Source organism: Nicotiana tomentosiformis, chromosome 8 (genome assembly GCF_000390325.3).
Source record: "Nicotiana tomentosiformis chromosome 8, ASM39032v3, whole genome shotgun sequence".
Classification (NCBI taxonomy): Eukaryota; Viridiplantae; Streptophyta; class Magnoliopsida; order Solanales; family Solanaceae; genus Nicotiana; species Nicotiana tomentosiformis.
Genome location: NC_090819.1, coordinates 22,549,346 through 22,567,509, shown reverse-complemented (window position 1 = coordinate 22,567,509; position 18,164 = coordinate 22,549,346). Strand labels below are relative to the sequence as shown.

General features: G+C 37.2%; 1 long non-coding RNA gene across 2 annotated transcripts; it reads right to left on the bottom strand.

Annotated features, from left to right (window-relative positions):
* Positions 1–2,781: 2,781 nt before the first annotated feature.
* On the bottom strand, positions 2,782–11,163 carry LOC108943590 (uncharacterized). 2 transcript variants are annotated; one of them, XR_004504564.2, is made up of 6 exons: positions 10,990–11,163; positions 10,768–10,841; positions 10,552–10,638; positions 4,794–4,926; positions 3,394–3,490; positions 2,782–3,148 (listed from the first exon to the last, which is right to left on the bottom strand). It is a non-coding gene; the product is annotated as an uncharacterized lncRNA (long non-coding RNA). The 2 variants fall into 2 exon arrangements; XR_004504563.2 differs by lacking the exons at positions 2,782–3,148; positions 3,394–3,490 and having other exon boundaries at positions 4,383–4,926; positions 10,990–11,162.
* Positions 11,164–18,164: the final 7,001 nt, after the last annotated feature.

The window sequence follows — 18,164 nt, the reverse complement described above, 5'->3', positions numbered from 1 at the left end:
CTGTTTCATTGCTGGGCTAAATGATTCATACTCCACAGTCAAGAACAGCATTCTTGGTTCACATTGATATTTGGGGCCCCTATCACACCCCTACTTACAATGATTTCAAATATTTTCTAACTCTAGTAGATGATTACACTAGGGCAACTTGGACACATTTACTCTCTTCTAAAAGCAATGCTCTTTTTGTTCTAAAAGCTTTCACCTCTATGTTTCAAACTCAATTTCACACTTCAGTTCAATCTTTCAGGTCTGATAATGCTTTTGAACTAGGAACTAGATTTGAGCCCAAATCTTTCTTTAATGCTCAAGGTGTACTACACCAAACTACCATCCCCCACACTCTTCAACAGAATGGTATTGTGGAAAGAAAGCACAAACACCTCTTAGAAACTTCTAGAGCTTTGCTTTTCCAATCACATTTACCTACCAAGTATTGGGGTGAATGTGTTCTCACAGCCACATACCTCATCAATAGATTTCCCTCCATTGTTCTCAATAACATATCCCCTATGAAAAATTGCATGGTCATCGCCCTCACTATGATCATCTTAGATCCTTTGGATGCTTATGCTATGCCACCACACCCAAATCTGAAGAGACAAATTTCAGACAAGAGCACTGCCTTGTATCTTTCTTGGCTATCCCTGTGGCAAGAAAGGTTACAAGTTGCTAACTCTTTCCAAACATGCTATCCTCTATTCTAGAGATGTTGTATTTCATGAGCATGTATTTCCTTATTCACCTCCTCCTTCATAATTTTTTCCTTCTTCTCCTACTCCATTTGTAGATTTACCTAACAATCCTCCTCCTTCCATTTCCCCTCATCCTATTTTTTTTCATTCTCCTCCCTTTATCACTGATCCTCCTTCTCCTTCTCCAACTGTTATCCCCCCTACACATCCTGTTTCTCTCCCTATCAGAAACTCCTCCAGGATCAGTAATCCCCCACCCCATTTAAGGGATTATGTTTGTCAATCTCTTGCTCTCAAGGCTCCTGCTTCTCTAGCTTCTAAGGTCTCTTCCTCTGTTCTGTACATGCATGAGCCCCCGTTTTATCAACATGCTACATCTCACCCTGCTTGGCAGGAGGCCATGCTAAAGGAATTCCAAGCTTTAGATGCAAATCACACTTGGGACATTGTTTCCCTTCCCAGATCCGTTACCCCTTCGATCCCCGCTATACGGTTGATACCGATCTTTGTTCGGTCTTGGTTCAAGATCGATGACCCTCTTAAGCCAGTCATTAGTTTTTATGGGATAAACGGACTCGGAGGGGGGCCCGAGTTGATCATCCTCAACTCTGATTTTTGACCGATACCTGTTATGGACGTCGGCCCAAGTTACCACCGGGTACTCTATCAAATTCTATTTCAACTGCTGTGAAGCCAAGGAACTTCGGGGGTTGAGTCTTTGAGTGAATGTCTGAACGGCCCAATCATCCGTAACCGGGGGCAGATCCATCCGTTCTATTTGAAACCTCGATACGATTTCCTTGAGCATTTCGTTATCTCTTTGTTTTACCTTGAAAAGATCTAATTTTCTGGTCTCGACCTTAATGGCACAAAGGACGTAAGCATAGCAAACGAATCAATAGAATTTAGGGGTAAGTTGTGATACCATATCATTGCTCATTTGGACAGGGTTTTCCCGAACCTTTTTAGCAAAACCGACTCGATTTCGTCATTTTCTAAGTCATTTCCCTTGATGGCAAATGTGTAGGAGGTCACGTGCTCATTTGGATATATGGTTCCATTATACTTCAGAATTTATGGAATGCAGAACTTCTTCGGGATTGGATTCGGTGCCTCACTCGGTGGGAAAGGCTTTTGGACAAATTTCTTGGAATCCAGGCCTTTCAATATCGGGGGCGCTCCTGGGATTTTATCGACTCTGGAGTTATAGGTCTCTATTTTTTTGTCGTTGGTCTCAATTTTCTTCTCCCCCGATTCCACCCACTTTGTCAGTTCCTCAAGCATTTTAATTATTTTTAGGGTTGGTCCCAGGCTCAGCTACACCCAGCCTTTCTGCGGCTTGCTAACTTCTTCGGGTGTTTTCCCGGGATAGTTCGGGTTCAACTCTGTTGGGGGCGCGGCTTTGATTCTGCAGTTGTGCTATCGCCTCCTGTTGGGCCTGTATCATTTCGAAGATCACCCGCAGATTAATCCCGTCGCCTTCACCTTTGGGCGTACCTTGAGTCGTAGGTCGGGCTCCTCCGCGAGCGCTGTTCTCAGGGTCGGTCAGCAGGTTGGTGTCAATGGCCACATGCGAGTTGGCGCCAACTGGGTCTGCAACCGGGACTCCGTTGGGATCAGCAGGGGACACCTCGTTGCTAGGCACTATATTGTTGTTTTCGCCGTGATGACCAGATTCAGCGTCAACGTTCAAGTGAGTAGACAGAGAGTTTGACATTTTTAGGTTGACCTGAAATCAAAATCTCAGAGAACAAGCGTAAAACAGAGTGTGTTATGAAAATTTGTATCAAATTACCACTATTATCCTTATCCCCACGGTGGCCGCCAAACTGTTTACCCTTAAAAATGGATAACTATTGAATTTATACGCGATTATAAGATTATGTGATCTAATCTAATACAAGTGATTATAACGTTAGATGAACAAATTAAAGATAGAATAAATAGCCAAACCAGTAGTAGTATTGAGTCCGAGCTCGGTTATGAGCTTAGCAATTAATCCGCCTTCGGTTCGCAGCCAAACACTTATGATGAACTATGAGCAAAATTAAGGGCTTTGAATCACTTTTAGGAGCAAAGAAAACAAATGTATATTACTTTGATATGCGTGTTACAGTGTCTGTTGAATAATAAACCTCCCATTCATATAATAGGAGAGTTTCACCCTAAGTACAATTCTAAAAAAGGTAAAAAACTTCCTTTTCGCTAATCACTCATATGTTGCTGATATTGGCCGAGATCCGCACCGTGATATCCGGTTGGGCACGGATATCACGGACCTTCGTTAATCGTGTGTGGGCGTTTGGTAATACTTTTTGAGGTCTTGGAACACGAACCGGATCCGGGGGTGTGGTCTCGATGGTTCCGGGGGCAGGCATTTTGTTCGGCCTTGATGCGAGAGGCTCCTAGCTCTGATTTCGGTTCTTTGTAGTTACGTCCTTGCTTCGTTTGCTCTACCGAAAAATTGGGGTGCTCGTTAGCCTCGGTTTTACCCGTATACAACTTGCAACTCTTCAACCAATTATCAAAAAATACTTTTTAAAATATAAGTATCTTCAGAAAATATTTTTAGAAATTGATTTACCAAAGTTGGTTAAGGGAGAGTTTGCGTTATTTATTAACCAGAATCAATACTCAAAAACGTACAAAGACTAGTATATCTAAGGGCTTCCTGACTCAGCTCGAGTTTAGATCATACCTTGACATCAAATATCAATTCCTACTTGTTTAGTTACATCCTCTCGTGATCTTTGTCATGGAGGAACTTTGTGTCCCAGTAGCATTCGTTAGCCTACCTGCCAATAAAATGAATTTATCGGAGGAGAAGAATATAGTCTGTTAGACAATGAGTTTTACTCGAATAGTTGTACTTAAATGATAATTACATGTAAGAATTCATAAAAAGTAAGATTAGTAAACTGAAAAAATTGGAAAGTTACGCACTACAACATGTTAAGTCAAAAATTTTCACTCTATTAGCGTATATCATGACGAAGTTTCTCCACTTTCCATAAAGACCTCCAGCACTTGCACAAACAAAAGTAATTACTATAAGATACTAATGTCGGAAGCCTTTGAAGGAGAGTGAACAAATACTGCCATGTCAAGAGTAAGATCATAAACCTATATATATATATATTAGTTGTGAGCAAGGCATTTCTTGTTGTCTCAACCTGCAAGAGCTCCTATTCCCAGTATGCTTTAAGTTTAGCATCTTAATTAAAAGCTTATAAATCTTATGAACAAGCAGAAGAGAAGCCCTTGAGGGAGAGACAACAAGCAGTGCCTAGCTTGAATATGTTATAATAATGAACTAATTGAATGTGTTTTCATAGCCTGGCTGAGTGATTCTCAGAAGTGAAATAGAGCAGCTATTTATAGGGAACATACTAAGAACTATAGGAAGGTGTAAGAAGAAATTAGTGGGGCCTTAATATCTTTGGCACTTGACATGAGTGCTAAATCCTTTTTGATTCATAATAGAGCAGAAGTATAGAAGTCAACCGTAGTGAATAAAGAATAAAAGCATCTCATCCCCACACAATTAATTTATCTTATTTTACCTCTTAATTCCTTGTACGACTTATTCTTGCCTGTTTTATTGTTTTTCTTCTATTTCCTTATATATATCTCCATTAATAGAGAAAGTTTGAGTTGGATAGCAGCACGTAATCTAGAAAAAAGATCTTGAACAGAAGCATTAACAGTGTAATTGATTGATTTGATTTCTACACATGCAAAATAAAGAATCCGCAGAACTTTAACATGCCGCCATGCCCATTCCGCGTCCTGTGACTATACATGGAATCTGCAGCAGTAACATGGCTGAAGATCTTTTAGATCATATTCTTGATTTCCTAATTGAGCCCCCATATTATATTGCCTACGCTCCAGTTGGCATAGGCATGCGGGGGTGTGGGATATACCACATCAGCGGAGCATCTTTGGACAATCCTTATCTCTTGAATTAGTTCTTCAGGTTGAATTAGCATCAAAATCTACTTTCCTTAACCACAAGGTTTGCATTTATTGTTGTTTGAACCATATAAGTCCTTATTGAGTGTTGATAACATCTTACTTTGGCTCACAAATCCATACCAATAATTACTGGCATATATATATTTACTTTTGCCAGCTATTTATTGTTGTGTTTGATTGTTTTGAGCAAAAGTTTTTGGAATAAGATGTCTCCTTTCCTTGATCACCGACTCCAATCAAACGTAGCTACCACCTGTATGAATATTATTTGGTTAGTTGATTCAATTCTCAAAGATTGGAACTTATCAAGAATAACAATAATAATATAACAGTAACAATAGTATCAAAGATATGATGCTGTAAATAATCTCAGTTAACAGTTTTCTGATGAGAATGAGTTATCTTGAAATATGTATCATTCAAGATATATATAAACATCCCTTCGCCAAAATTGAATTATTATACCGGTCATTGTTGGCGGGATAGAATTTTCATCAAGAGATTTGATATTTATTATTATTATATAGATTAAAAAGAAAACCTTATATATATACAATGTAATTTTCTTACCCCTTCTGTCCTTCTAGTTTCGCACCCTATTGTTTGTGGAAATGACTTTGTTTTGGATTCCAAAGAAAGAAGATCATTTACATGCAATTTTCCTTTATTTGATCTATTAACAACTATCGTCGTCCTTGTTTCAACACGTTGCACATTTAAATACGAGGAATAACATATATTAGATGTTTCATGTATTTCACTCACAAAATTTCAAACTTTTTAATTTTTTTTTTTTTTTTACTTACAACACTTCAAAAAAAAGCTCAATTACCCTTACACATTGATTTCTTTAATTTGCACAAACTTTTTTCTCCAAAATCTTAATTTGAAAACGTTTTCCAAAAGTTGTGCATCTGATTCTTATTTTAATGATTGATTTTTTTTACAGCCAAAAGCCAAGTTATGGGATGCGGCATAGTGACTGGTTATATTCTCCGCATGTGGCAAAATGATATACCACTACATTGTGAAGCCTCTATTCAAGATATGTGAATTTTAGATATAAATTGAAGTCCCCTTTTGTCTATACTTATTGAGATAATGAAATAGAAACAATCATAGAGGGCGGAGTTATTCGTACAAGGAATACGTTAAATAAGATTACTATATTGGGTGAGGATGGAATTCTTTTACACTTTATTCTCGAGGATTGAGTTCTTTCCTCTACGAGACAAAACTCCTTTATCTTCTTTAATTTGGCTTTGTAATTGTTGACATGAGCATTATAGGTTTTGATGACTGACAAAAAAATATATGTATGGATCATGTTCATGGACACTGTACACAAGTCATGATCAGAATCAAGTAAAAGATATACACGTACAAGGGATAAGTATAAGTGGTTATTTCTGATAATTCCTGAATGAAAAGATTGCATATTTGATAAGGAGCATGACTCCTTACGTGAAGAGAACTCTATCCAAGATAAGGAAAGAGTTAAAAGTTGAAGTTAACTAAAACTCTTCCACCAAGGAAGAATAAAACATCCGACTTCTAGTTATCCTCTATTCTACTCTCTATAAATATAAGTGTTATTCTCTTTTACAAGGATCACACACATACTGAAGTTAAGCAAAATTAAGAGCAAAATAGCAAGACATTTTGTGTGCAATTCATGTGAGATTCAAGGGTGCGAACCTGAAGCTACATGAACCAGACTGAAAAACCAGTTCCATGTGTTTGTCTTTAATTCTAGTTCAAATGTAGTACAAGATTTTGAGTGGTACCTTTTAGCTTTCTTTAAAAGCATTTGTACTAGGTACTTGCATTGTCTTAATCAAGTTAGAGTTAACTTGAAGTAATCGCAATAGCTCGTGGGGTGTAGCTACGAGGGTTAGACTCATGCTCGTGGAGCAAACAGTGACTGCACTCGATCTTGTGTGTGTGTGTTATATTCTTTTTGATGACTGGCAGACCCATTAATGTGGGTGAGATCATGCTCGGTGAGATGGCCCGCACGCGATTTGGGCGGCAGATTAGGAGGTTCTTCTTCGGCAACTCGCTCACGCAATATATGCTTTCCCGAGGGGTGCCGGAGTACCCAGGGTATGTTAAGGTGGTGGAGGTGCCTACAGGACTATTGGACATCACATACTTGTTGGAGATGTCGATTACGCTCACTCAGGCAGCACGGAACGAACGAGATGATAACTTCAACAGTTACCTCTATAACTCTTTAAATTTACTCATGAGAAAGGCTGGTATTTCAGACGAGGAGCGTATGCATTTACGCAATGACTTGTCGAGTTCGTCCAAGGAGATGTTGGGGATTACACCTGGCAGCCCAGTTCACTCGTCGGAGGACGCAAACACTATCAAGAGCTCAAACACAGAGGAAGATGTGGATGATGATGTTACGAGGGCCTTGGCTTTGGTGCCTCTAGGACCTGATGATGATGTGCCCGGCGCTGCGGATGGAGTGCATGCTGAGGAGGAGGACTCCGACTAACAGGGAGTTTTCTTTTCACCCTACTCTGTTTTACATTTTTATATGTATCAGGGACTATGCATAATATAAGTGTGGGGTGGGAGGAATACTACTTGTGATGTACTTGTATAAATTATATCACTTTGTTTCTTTTACTAGTTTTACTTAGTCTAGTTTTAGTCTAGTTTGTTTTTACAAAAAAATTTAGAAAAAACTCGAACTTTTCCCGACGATAGATCTTTTGGACAATTTTCTTGAGGGATAGAGTCTGATTAAAAACACCAAAAAAGATTTTTTTTTAAGGATAGTTAGGTAGTATACCTTGGTTTTTCTTTTAGCGTCGGTTCTTTTTCAAGGGTGTAGCTTGAACCGGGTACTTAATTTTTTTTTTTGAGTAGGTTAGGAAGAAACTGAGTTGCTTTGAGCTACTTAGTTACATGTTTAGTACTGGTACATTAGGTTATGACATACATTCTATCTTTCCGTATATTTGGTTTGAATTGTGACGCCTAAGTAAAGTAAATAGCCTATTTTGTGATGCTTTTCCTCAGTTGTTTGACTTGTATGCCACATAGTGCATTATTGCTTGAATTTTCTCAATTATGTGTGCTTGCGTGACTTGAGAGTTAAACAGAACCTTCTTGATTGAGTCATGTGCAATGTGTGTGTGAGGAGTTGTGATCTTCTGTGCTATCTTGTGTAATCTAGAACTTACCCCGTGTATTAATCGAAGCGAAATTGTTAAGTTATGATAATTTAGGAGATGGCGTAGGCGTTTCTTGCTTGATCATAGATGTGCTTGTCACATAAAAATAAAATTTTTCGTTGCTAGCCCCCTTGAGCCTATAGACCTTTCTTTTGGCACCCATATTACAAGCCATACCCCTATTTTGTTCTTAATTTAAGATTGTTGAACCTTTACCTCTTAAGGCATTTAGTCTCTAAAAGAAGTAACGTGAGAGATTTGGGGAGTAGCTTTCGAATGGAACCATGGAAGGGATTTTTGGTGCACTAAAGTTGACATCAAAAGTCACTAGCCGATGAACTTTAATGTATGGAGTGTGTGAAGAAAAAAAAAAGAGAGAAAGAAAAAAAAAATTGCAAGAAAAGAGAAAACAAATGATAGTCAAAGTATGTAGAAAAAAGTATACATCTCCAAATCTTATTAATTTGTGCTAGTGGGAGTATAGAAGTGCTTAATGAAAGTAAGGGCTATATTGTGTATGGGTTGTGGCAAGTGAATTAGTTGAGAAGAATATGGGCTCGAATTGTGAGTGTAGTGTATTAAAGTGCTTCGGAGGGTTAGTCACTATTTCTAAATATATCATACTTGTCCCTTAGCCTACGTTACAACTTTAAAGTCCTAATTGATCCTAGATTTAGCTAGCTTAGATTAGTAGAGATGTACATTACGGGCAAGCTTATGGTACGACCACGGGATGTATATGAATTCTTTGTGAGAGTGAGCGAATTTTGTTCAATTGTGTGATGTCCTTAATTTATATTCAAAAGCATGTTTGAATGTGTGGATTAATCTATATTCACTCTTTTAATGTCGGTAAGGGCACATGATCTCATGAATGATTGGTAATGTTGTAAACTTTCTTGTTGGGCAAGTGCAAGAGTTGAGGGTGCTTAGTGGTAACAAGTCGATTTTTGAGGTTGGGTGGTTACAAATAGGTTGTTGGAATTGATTGAATTGAAATGTTATACTTGGGCATGATTAAAACGGGAAGAATGCGATATTTTGTATGTTCAGGCTTGATTGCCGGTACTGATCATAGTCAAGGGTAGAGTGTATGGTTAAAAGTTGAAGTGCTCCTCTGTAGTTGAGATTTGTACGTAATTGGGGGTATATTTGATAGTCTCATTGCTCGAGGACGAGCAAGAGTCTAAGTATGGGGTGTTGATGTTTAGCTTAAAGTATATATAATTATATGTATATCGCCTCATGTTTTACTATTGTTTCGTGGATTTATGATGTAAAATATGTTAATTTATATTAATTCGAGGTGTTTTTATGTGCAGGAATGATCCGGGAGCAATTAGGGGCAAAAGATGCGAAATTAGAGCCAAAACGGATGAAAAAAAGGAAAGGGGCATTTCCAGCGCCACAGGTAGCTCCCTACGCTACATGTGGCACCCCAGACAAAACGTGAAATTTACTAGTGCCAGGGACGGCGCCTAGCTCTGGGATAGACACTGGTGACGGGATTTCTATCCAACTTTGCCCGGGACAATGCTATTTCGTCCCTAAACCTACCCAACACCTATAAAAGTAAGACTAAGCTTATTTTTAAGGGATAGACGCCACTTTGAAGGGAGAATGCACACGAGAAACATTCGGGAGCAAAGAGATCTCAGTTTTCTTCATCTTTTCTTAGTATTTTCAATTATCCAACACTTATGAAATTGTTTGCTATTATCATGAGTGGTTAAAATCCATAGTTCTGGGGTTATAATTTAGCCATGAATATTGTTGTTTAACGTTGGCTTAACCTTGATTTCAATTCACTAATATATAGTTATTTCTTCTATTCTGTGATTAATTGCTTAATTGTCTGGCCATCAGTTAGATTCTATTTACTATCTATGCTATGCTTGGGAAAGCCATGTTTAGATTAGAGAAGAATTGAAGAGAGCATGATCTTAACTCTTAAGGGGGGCGGATTTGTGGTTAGGATAGGAATATACCTAGTCACCGTGCTTATTTAATTATCGTAATCTTAATGCATTCTTAATAGATTGATTCTATAGGAATATAGACGTTAATCTATTTTGAATAGGCGAGTAGTACTTCGGGAGAAGGCTATGAGAGCAATTATCGATTAATTAGCAACCATGAGTGAATTGTATGAAAGGGAGAGTTAACTAGAACACAATAGGATTGGTGAATCGATCACAATCCTGGAATATTTGTCTCTATTGAATACATAACAATCATTTTACTGGTTGATAATTTAGTTACTACTTAGAATTATAGTTTAGTATAATCACATTCTTGAACTCGAATTTGGCTTGACTGAATAACAATTTTGGTAAATTTAGTGGGTAGTTGATACAAGTCTCTGTGGGTTCGACACTCGACATATCATTTTATTACTTGTACGACCACGTATACTTGCGTGTGCGTTTGGGAGTGACACTTATTGACAATCAAACAGGTTAAATTCTAAATCCTATAAATAACACATTTCAAAAGTTGCATACTTGTAAACATCACCAACCATATCACAACTCCAGAAAAATAGTTTTCAAACACATAAAGCACATCTACAACAAAACCAATTTGAATTTGGAAAGAAAAAAATTTAATATTCAATACTATGAAGAAAACTAAAAATCTGTTTATACTTTAGTTGTGCTCTTTGAACAATCCTAAAATATTACCTTGAGATTGATTCAAACATAACGCAGAGCAGAAAGAGAAAAAACAGCCAGTGACAATTGTGTCTTCTCTGAAGGTCCCCAAGAGTTCTAAAATACATATGCAAAAAGAAATATTTCAATTAAGACCCAAATCACAGAAATTAACCTACAAAATACAAAAAAATTCTGAATTTTACAACCTATAATACCTAATACAGAAGGAGAAAGAGGACTTACATCTCGATTTCAATAAAAAGTGTTATATCCTTCTTCAAAATATACCGATTATACCAAATTTCTATTACTTTCTGCTGAGAATCGCAAAACATCAAGATGAAAGAAAGAGAAAAAATCAGGAAAGGGAAAACACAAATTAACAGAGAAAAAAAATTTAAAACCCACATGCAAGAAGAAAGAAAGACAGAAAAGCAAAATCAAAGAATGGGGAAGAGGAATTACCATAGATCTGAAGTTTGATTGTAGAAAACTATTTCACATGTTCTCCTTTACAAATCTCTTTCATTTGTATCTGAAACATGCGTGGTTTTTTTTTTAATTTGAAGCTGAAAATGAGCGAGAGGGAGAGAGACGGGTAGCTGAAAATGAGAAAGGGGTTAAGGGAAAAAGGAGAGGGAAAAGATTAAAAAATGAAGGAAAATTTGGGGTTAGTGGACGCTATTTTAAGGGTCGCGGAGGTTACTCACCGCCGTAAATATAATATATTTGTGGGGGTGAATAAACCCCCACAATTTGATATAGATTGCGGAGGTAATAATAACCGCCGCAATAAAACCTTCGCAAATTTAGCGTTTTTTTTTGTAGTGATAGTATATATATACATAATTTATTTTTTACGTATTTATCGAGTATAATTTTTCGACGAAGGGGTGTCGGTTGATACCGTTGGAAGCATATGGCTTCGCCACTAGCCGCCAGGTCATCATACATGAAATAAATATATATCTCGTACAAAAGTGAATCCTACCCCGCTAGAATTAAGTGTTTGGCACCGTACAAAAACCAACTAGCAAACCAGGGTCCTTAGCTTGTAACAACCATCTAATAAAGCTACATATTTGTTAATCATCCAAACTCAATTTCCAATGATGCTACCTATAAATATCTTATGGATAACCTCATAAGTACTGCTATATCCGTTTCAGTTTATGTGAACATATTTCCTTTTTGGTCCTTTCCAAAAAGAATGACCTCTTGCTAAATTTGGAAACAATTTTACTTAAACTTACAATTCTACCCTTAATGAGAAGTTTTTATAACCACACAAATATTTTGGACCCCTTTTTGAATTGTTTAGGATCACAAATTTTAAAAGTATTTTTTTTTTTTTAAACTTTGTGTCCAGTCAAATAAATTCACATAAATTGAAACGGAAGGAGTATAAAAAAGAATGACCTTAAGGAAAGGCCAAGTAAATCTGTGGGACGCGGCATGGTGACCGGTTAAAGTTGTGCTGATTGTATATTCCGCATGTGGCAAAATCAATCAATCGATTAAATTGTGAAGTTTCCGTTCAAGATATATACTCGCTCCGTTTCAGTTTTTATGAATCTATTTTTTTTTTGGTTCGTTCAAAAAAGAATGACCCATTTTTTAATTTGGAAATAATTTAGTTTAAACTTTCAATACTATCATTAATGAGAAGTTTTTATAATCACACAAATACGCTGGACCCCTTTTTGACTTGTTTAGGACTACAAACTCCAAATTTTTTATTTTTTTCTTAAATTATGTGTCCAGTCAAACAGATTCACATAAATTGAAACGTGAAACGGAGGAAGTGGTTTTTTTTTCTCTCTATGTTACGTGCTATTATCCAACTCACGTTCTATCTTTTTAATGAAGATAAGGAAATGGAAAACAATAATACAGGCTGGAATAATTCGTACAAGGAATTAAGAGGTTAGCATAAGATAAATTAATTGTGTGGGGATGAGATGCTTATTCACGACGGTTGACTTCTATGCTTCTACTGGACAAAAATCATTATCTACTTTACTTTAGCTCTTTTATATGAATCAAAAGGATTTTAGACTCATGTCAAGTGCCAAAGATACTAAGGTCCCATCTAATTTCATTTTGCACCATTTGATAGTTCTTTGAAGTGTTGCCTATAAATAGGCTGCTCTATTTCACTTCCTAATCACTCAACCAGGCAATGGAAAATCCTTAAATTAGCTCATTATTATAACATATTGAAGCTAGGCACTGCTTGTCGTCTCTTCTGCCCGGCCATAAGATTAAGCTTTTATAGCCTGTTTGGCCAAGCTGAAGAAATCAGTTTATTTTGAGAAGTATTTTTTCTAAATTCGAGAGAAACAGTTTGTGTTTGGCTAATCACTCTGAAAAATACTTTTGAACAATAATTTGTGTTTGGCCAAACTTTTCAGAAAGTACTTTTAACTATCAAATTACGAATAAGGACATAAATAAATTTACTTAATAGTTAATATTATAAGTAAATAAGTAATATTAAAAATTTATTATTACAAGCAATAATTAAATATTTTTATTTTATTTAAGTAAAATATGAAAATAAAATTTAAAAGTACTTAATTCTTTTAATATAAGTTAAATGTATTAAAAATCATTCAACGAATATAAAAGTATTTACCTCTAAAGTCATTATATATTAGAAAGCTATCCTAAAAATAATAAGAAATATTTATACATTAATATCCTAAGTATTAGGTTTAACGGTTATTTTGGTATATACTATATTTTGTTAAGGGTATTTTTGGTAAGAAGAAAAGTCAAAACTGCTTCTGCTTCTGCTTTTGGGAAGGAACTATTTTTTTCTATTTCTAAAAAACTGTTTCTTTTTCTTTTCAAAAGCACTTTTTTCCCAAAAAAGCTTGGCCAAACATCTTAAGTTAGGGAAAAAAAGTGTTTTAGAGAAAAAAAATACTTTTGGCCTCCCGAAAAAATTGGCCAAACAAGCTCAGTATTAGTTTTGATGCTATAGTTGAAGCGTGCTCGGGATAGGAGCTCTTGCAGGTTGAGACAATAAGAAATACTTTGCTCACAGTTTATATATATATATATATATATATATATATATATATATATATATAATCTTACTCTTGACATGGCAGTATTTGTTCACTTCCGATATTAGTGTCTTACTTTTGTTTGTGCTAGTGCTGGAGGTCTTTAAGGAAAGTGGACAAACTTTGTCATGATATTCCTGCACATAAGTTAATTTATTTACGCCGACAGTACGAGGCTATAAGTATATTTTAGCCTGTTACAATAGATAACTACCCGCCTCATTTTCTAGAATACTAATCCAACATTAGTGTCTGCCTTTTGTTCGTGCTAGTGCGAGAGGTCTTTGGTGAAAGTCGACAAACTTTTATCATGATATATAGTTTGAGTAGAATTAAGTCTAATTGTTACTATCTTTAAATATGGTCTTAGACAATTTCATTTCATGATTTAATATTTGGGTTTGCATTAGCCAATTTTATTAGGCCCTCATATATATTTTATTATTCATTCTCCAAATGCTTAGTCTTGGTCGTGCAAGACTAAGACTAATTTACTTTGTCTCATTTATTCCATCTCATAATTTAAGTCTGTTTTCTTACTTGTACTATCATTAGTATAGTATTTAATTTTTTTATTCAAAAGCTTCTCCACAAAAAAGAAAGATAAATTAGGAGAGAGTCGAGAAGAAAAAAAAAAAAGGGAAACAAGAAGAACAATACAAAAGTACATATGCGAATGGCCTTTTATTGGTACTTATTTATATTAGGTATTATGTTAGATCAAACAATTTTAGCTAAGCAGTTAAAATTAAAGAGGCTACATATTGCTTTATCATAAAAAGAGGATACATATTGACTATTGTTGAAGAATAAAGAGAAGGTGGTAAGTATCTGTATACAATACACATACCTTGTATTTTTTGTTGGAATTTCTAGGCCTAATAAATCTCAGAACCTAATCTTCGTTCAAGCTTAGAGCCCATTTCAGACCCCAATATTCTCTCTTACTTCCTATATAAGGTCAAAAACAGGATCAAGAGAATCCCTAGAGAGCACGACGGCAGAGCCCTACACCTTTTTTTTTTTTTTTCTAAAACAAAGATTTCTCTAAAACTCTCACCACCTTCATCTTCGTTCTGATCTTATCAACAGCCTTGATTAGTGTTTCATCTTGCGAAAATGGTCCATCCAAATGATTTCGATTTGTTGAACCCACCACCAGAGCTAAAGAAGAAAAGAAAGCAAAAGAAGCAACTTGTTCAGTCTCCTAATGTTACGAATTGCATTCGTAACCTTTTGGCGGGAGTGGTTAATACCTTATTGGGCCAGTCATTAGCTGATACTAGTATTTTAGTCATAGTCATTTTCATATATAGCACTTTATGTTAGTCTAGTAAGTCTGGGAGGCTATATAGTCAATAAGACACTTATAGTCCCCTATATGGAGTTGTTAGGCATTATTTTGAGATGACAGTTGTCCAACGTAGTATAAATAGTAGGCTCAGTGTACTGGAGAATCTATCTGAAATGAAAATTATCTCTTTTTCAGTTTAATTTTTGTCATTTTCTTTCGTTACGCTTTTGGCCATCGTAGTAGCCGCTACAATCTGGTATCAGAGCATTTCTCTGGGCATCAATGGTGGATCCCTCGCGTATCACTGACGGAAGTAGCCTCGATCTCCAAAAGTAGATACTCATGGAAACCTCGGTTAAACGCATGGAACAAATGGAAGAACTACAGATGCGTCATTTGGAAGCAAATCAGCGCGTGAAAGGCTGGATGTTGGATTTGCAAGGAAAAGAAGATACTCGCTTAGCTATGGCTCAAGGGAGCAGCTATTCCGAAACTGGTCACTCATCAGTGCGTGGTGGATACCGACCGACGTCCTCACCCACGACCCTAGTTTACTCATCGTTGTCAGCGGTAACTCCTAAACCATTCAATACTAGTCAAGGAGGACCCTTAGCTCCCTCTAACCTCAATGCGCCTCGTTATGGATATGGACCTTCGTTGTGCGAAACTCTAGCCTTACCTCCTATGAACCTCTATTTCTTCCATACTTATAGCTCTGTTTTGAGCTCCACCATACCAACTTCCATCAGCTCGACCAAACCTTTTTCTTCACTATCTGCTTACAGTCGACCCTTCACACCTTCACACACCTCATCAACTATGAACCCTTTAACCTGTGGCACATATGTTCCCAATCCCATGGAAGAGACGCTAATAACAGGACCAGGCCAGTCACTAATGGTCAATAACTCATCTCACATGCCATACTATCCACCCCAAATTCCATTTCCCTCAAACCAAAATTCCCTCTGAGTAGGACTATTACCATATTTCCCTCTTACCACTGCCCAAATATCCGTCTATAGCTCGCAAACCCCTGCAATGATAACACAGTTACCTTCCTACACCGGCATGTCCTTACCCATTTTTTCTCCCTGCAGCAAACCTACCAAATAACCCTCATCACTTAAAAGCCAAATTGCCTTTTCCTGACTTTGATGAAGCAAATGTAAGGGGTTGGATAAGGCGGTGCGAATACTACTTCCATTATTATCAGGTTGCTGAAGAAGAAAACAATGTTGTGTGTAGCAGCAACGACTAAGGATGATTTGGGCAACTAGTTCGACTCATACATCATGGACCATGGGGGGTGGATCACTTGGAGACAATTCTGTATGGACCTTTGCAAAAGGTGTGATGGTACTGGGCCCTTGGATGTAGTCACAACCTTTAATCGATTACAACAATGGGCCGATGTCTTAAGCTATCAGAAAAGGTTTGAAGAATTACACTGTCGAGTCCAAGTAGTTCGTCCCCACCTTGATGAGCTCTATTTTGTGCAGTGTTTTGTTGGTGGGCTCAAAGAAGAAATAGGCCCAATGGTCAACGTAGCCTATCCACAAATATTAATCGCAGATTATAATATGGCCAAACTCTATGAGTAGTCCCAAAATGCTGCTAAGAAGCAGACGTACAAGCCCAATAGGCCCACTCCATTACCTTATCCTAACCCCAAAGCCCAAGCTACCCCTCTTTTGCCCAAAATAAATACTGTACCACCCTCAAATACCAAACCACCACTCCCAAAACATCCCAACATTGATGCCTTAGGAGAAAGAAACCTATATTTTCATTGTCATGAGAAGTACATGCCTGGTCACCAATGCAAAAACATGGCCTTAAATGCATTGGAAGGAGAAGAGAATTTTGTGAAAGCCTCTGATGAGGAATTAAAAAATGTAGCAGAGGATATTGTACAGGAAGAACAAGGTGAGGTATCATTAAATATAGTGATGGGCCTCACCACTCTCCCAACCCTATCAGAATTGCTGGTTGGGCCAAGAAACAACGAGTTTTGATTTTGATTGACAGTGGATCGACCCACAGTTTTATTGACCCACAAGTCATCAAAACACTCAATTTAAAAGGGCAGCCTTTTCGTAGACCCATGAGAGTCAGAGTAGCCAATGGACAAATTTTGTTGTGCTCTCACAGCTATCCAGGTTTTACTTGGACCATGGGAGGGGAAGTTTTCAGTTTCAATTTGGGCCTGCTAAGAGCTGGTGGCAGTGATATAATTTTGGGCATGGATTGGGTGAACACTGTATCACTAGTTGTGTTACACACTCGGCCGTACAACATCTCATTCTTCAAGGGAAATAAACTACTTACATTAGTGAGTTGTGAAGAAATGGGCCCAATTGAGTCCAAAGATATGAAAAAGATTGAAAAGTTGCTCAAGATGGGGCAATGCATGTTGTCAGCCCAATTACTGTCGGAGAACAAATCAAAAGAGGAGGAAAAAGTTACCCACTCAATACAGTCCAATATTTCACATTATTCCAAGCGCCAAATGGACTTCCACCTCCAAGGAATTGTGATCATGCCATCAATTTGTTACTAGGCTCTAAACCAGTCAATCAGCGGCCATATCGCTACTCCTATGAGCAGAAAAACATAATCGAGATGATGGTGAGAAAAATACTGGAAGAACAAGCTAGTTCTTCACCATTCGCATCCCCTGTGATTTCGGTCAAGAAGAAGGATTTTTCGTGGAGGTTTTGTGTTGATTATCGCAAACTAAACGAGCTGACTCTGAAAAACAAGTATCCCATTCCGGCGGTAGAAGACTTGTTGGATGAGTTGCAAGGGGCAAAGCTTTTTTCCAAATTAAATTTACGGTTAGGCTGCCATCAAATACGAATGAGGAGAGGGGATGAGTACAAGACCGCTTTTAAAACACATCATGGGTTATGGGAATTCCGCATAATACCGTTTGGATTGACAAATGCCCTTGCTACCTTCCAGGCTTTGATGCACGAAATCTTTGGTCCGTACCTAAGGAAGTTCGTCCTCGTATTTTTTGATGATATTTTGGTTAACAGTGCTAACCTTGAAGACCATATTAGGCATCTCAGAAGAGTGTTTGAACTATTTCAGCAAAACAGGTTGTTTGCTAAATGATCAAAATGTAGTTTTGCGCAAACACAAGTGGAGTACTTAGGCCATGTCATCTCGGGTGAAAGAGTAAGTACAGATGTTACTAAGGTGGAGGCAATGCTATCATGTCCATAACCCGTGAATATTAAAGGGCTGAGAGGATTCCTAGGCCT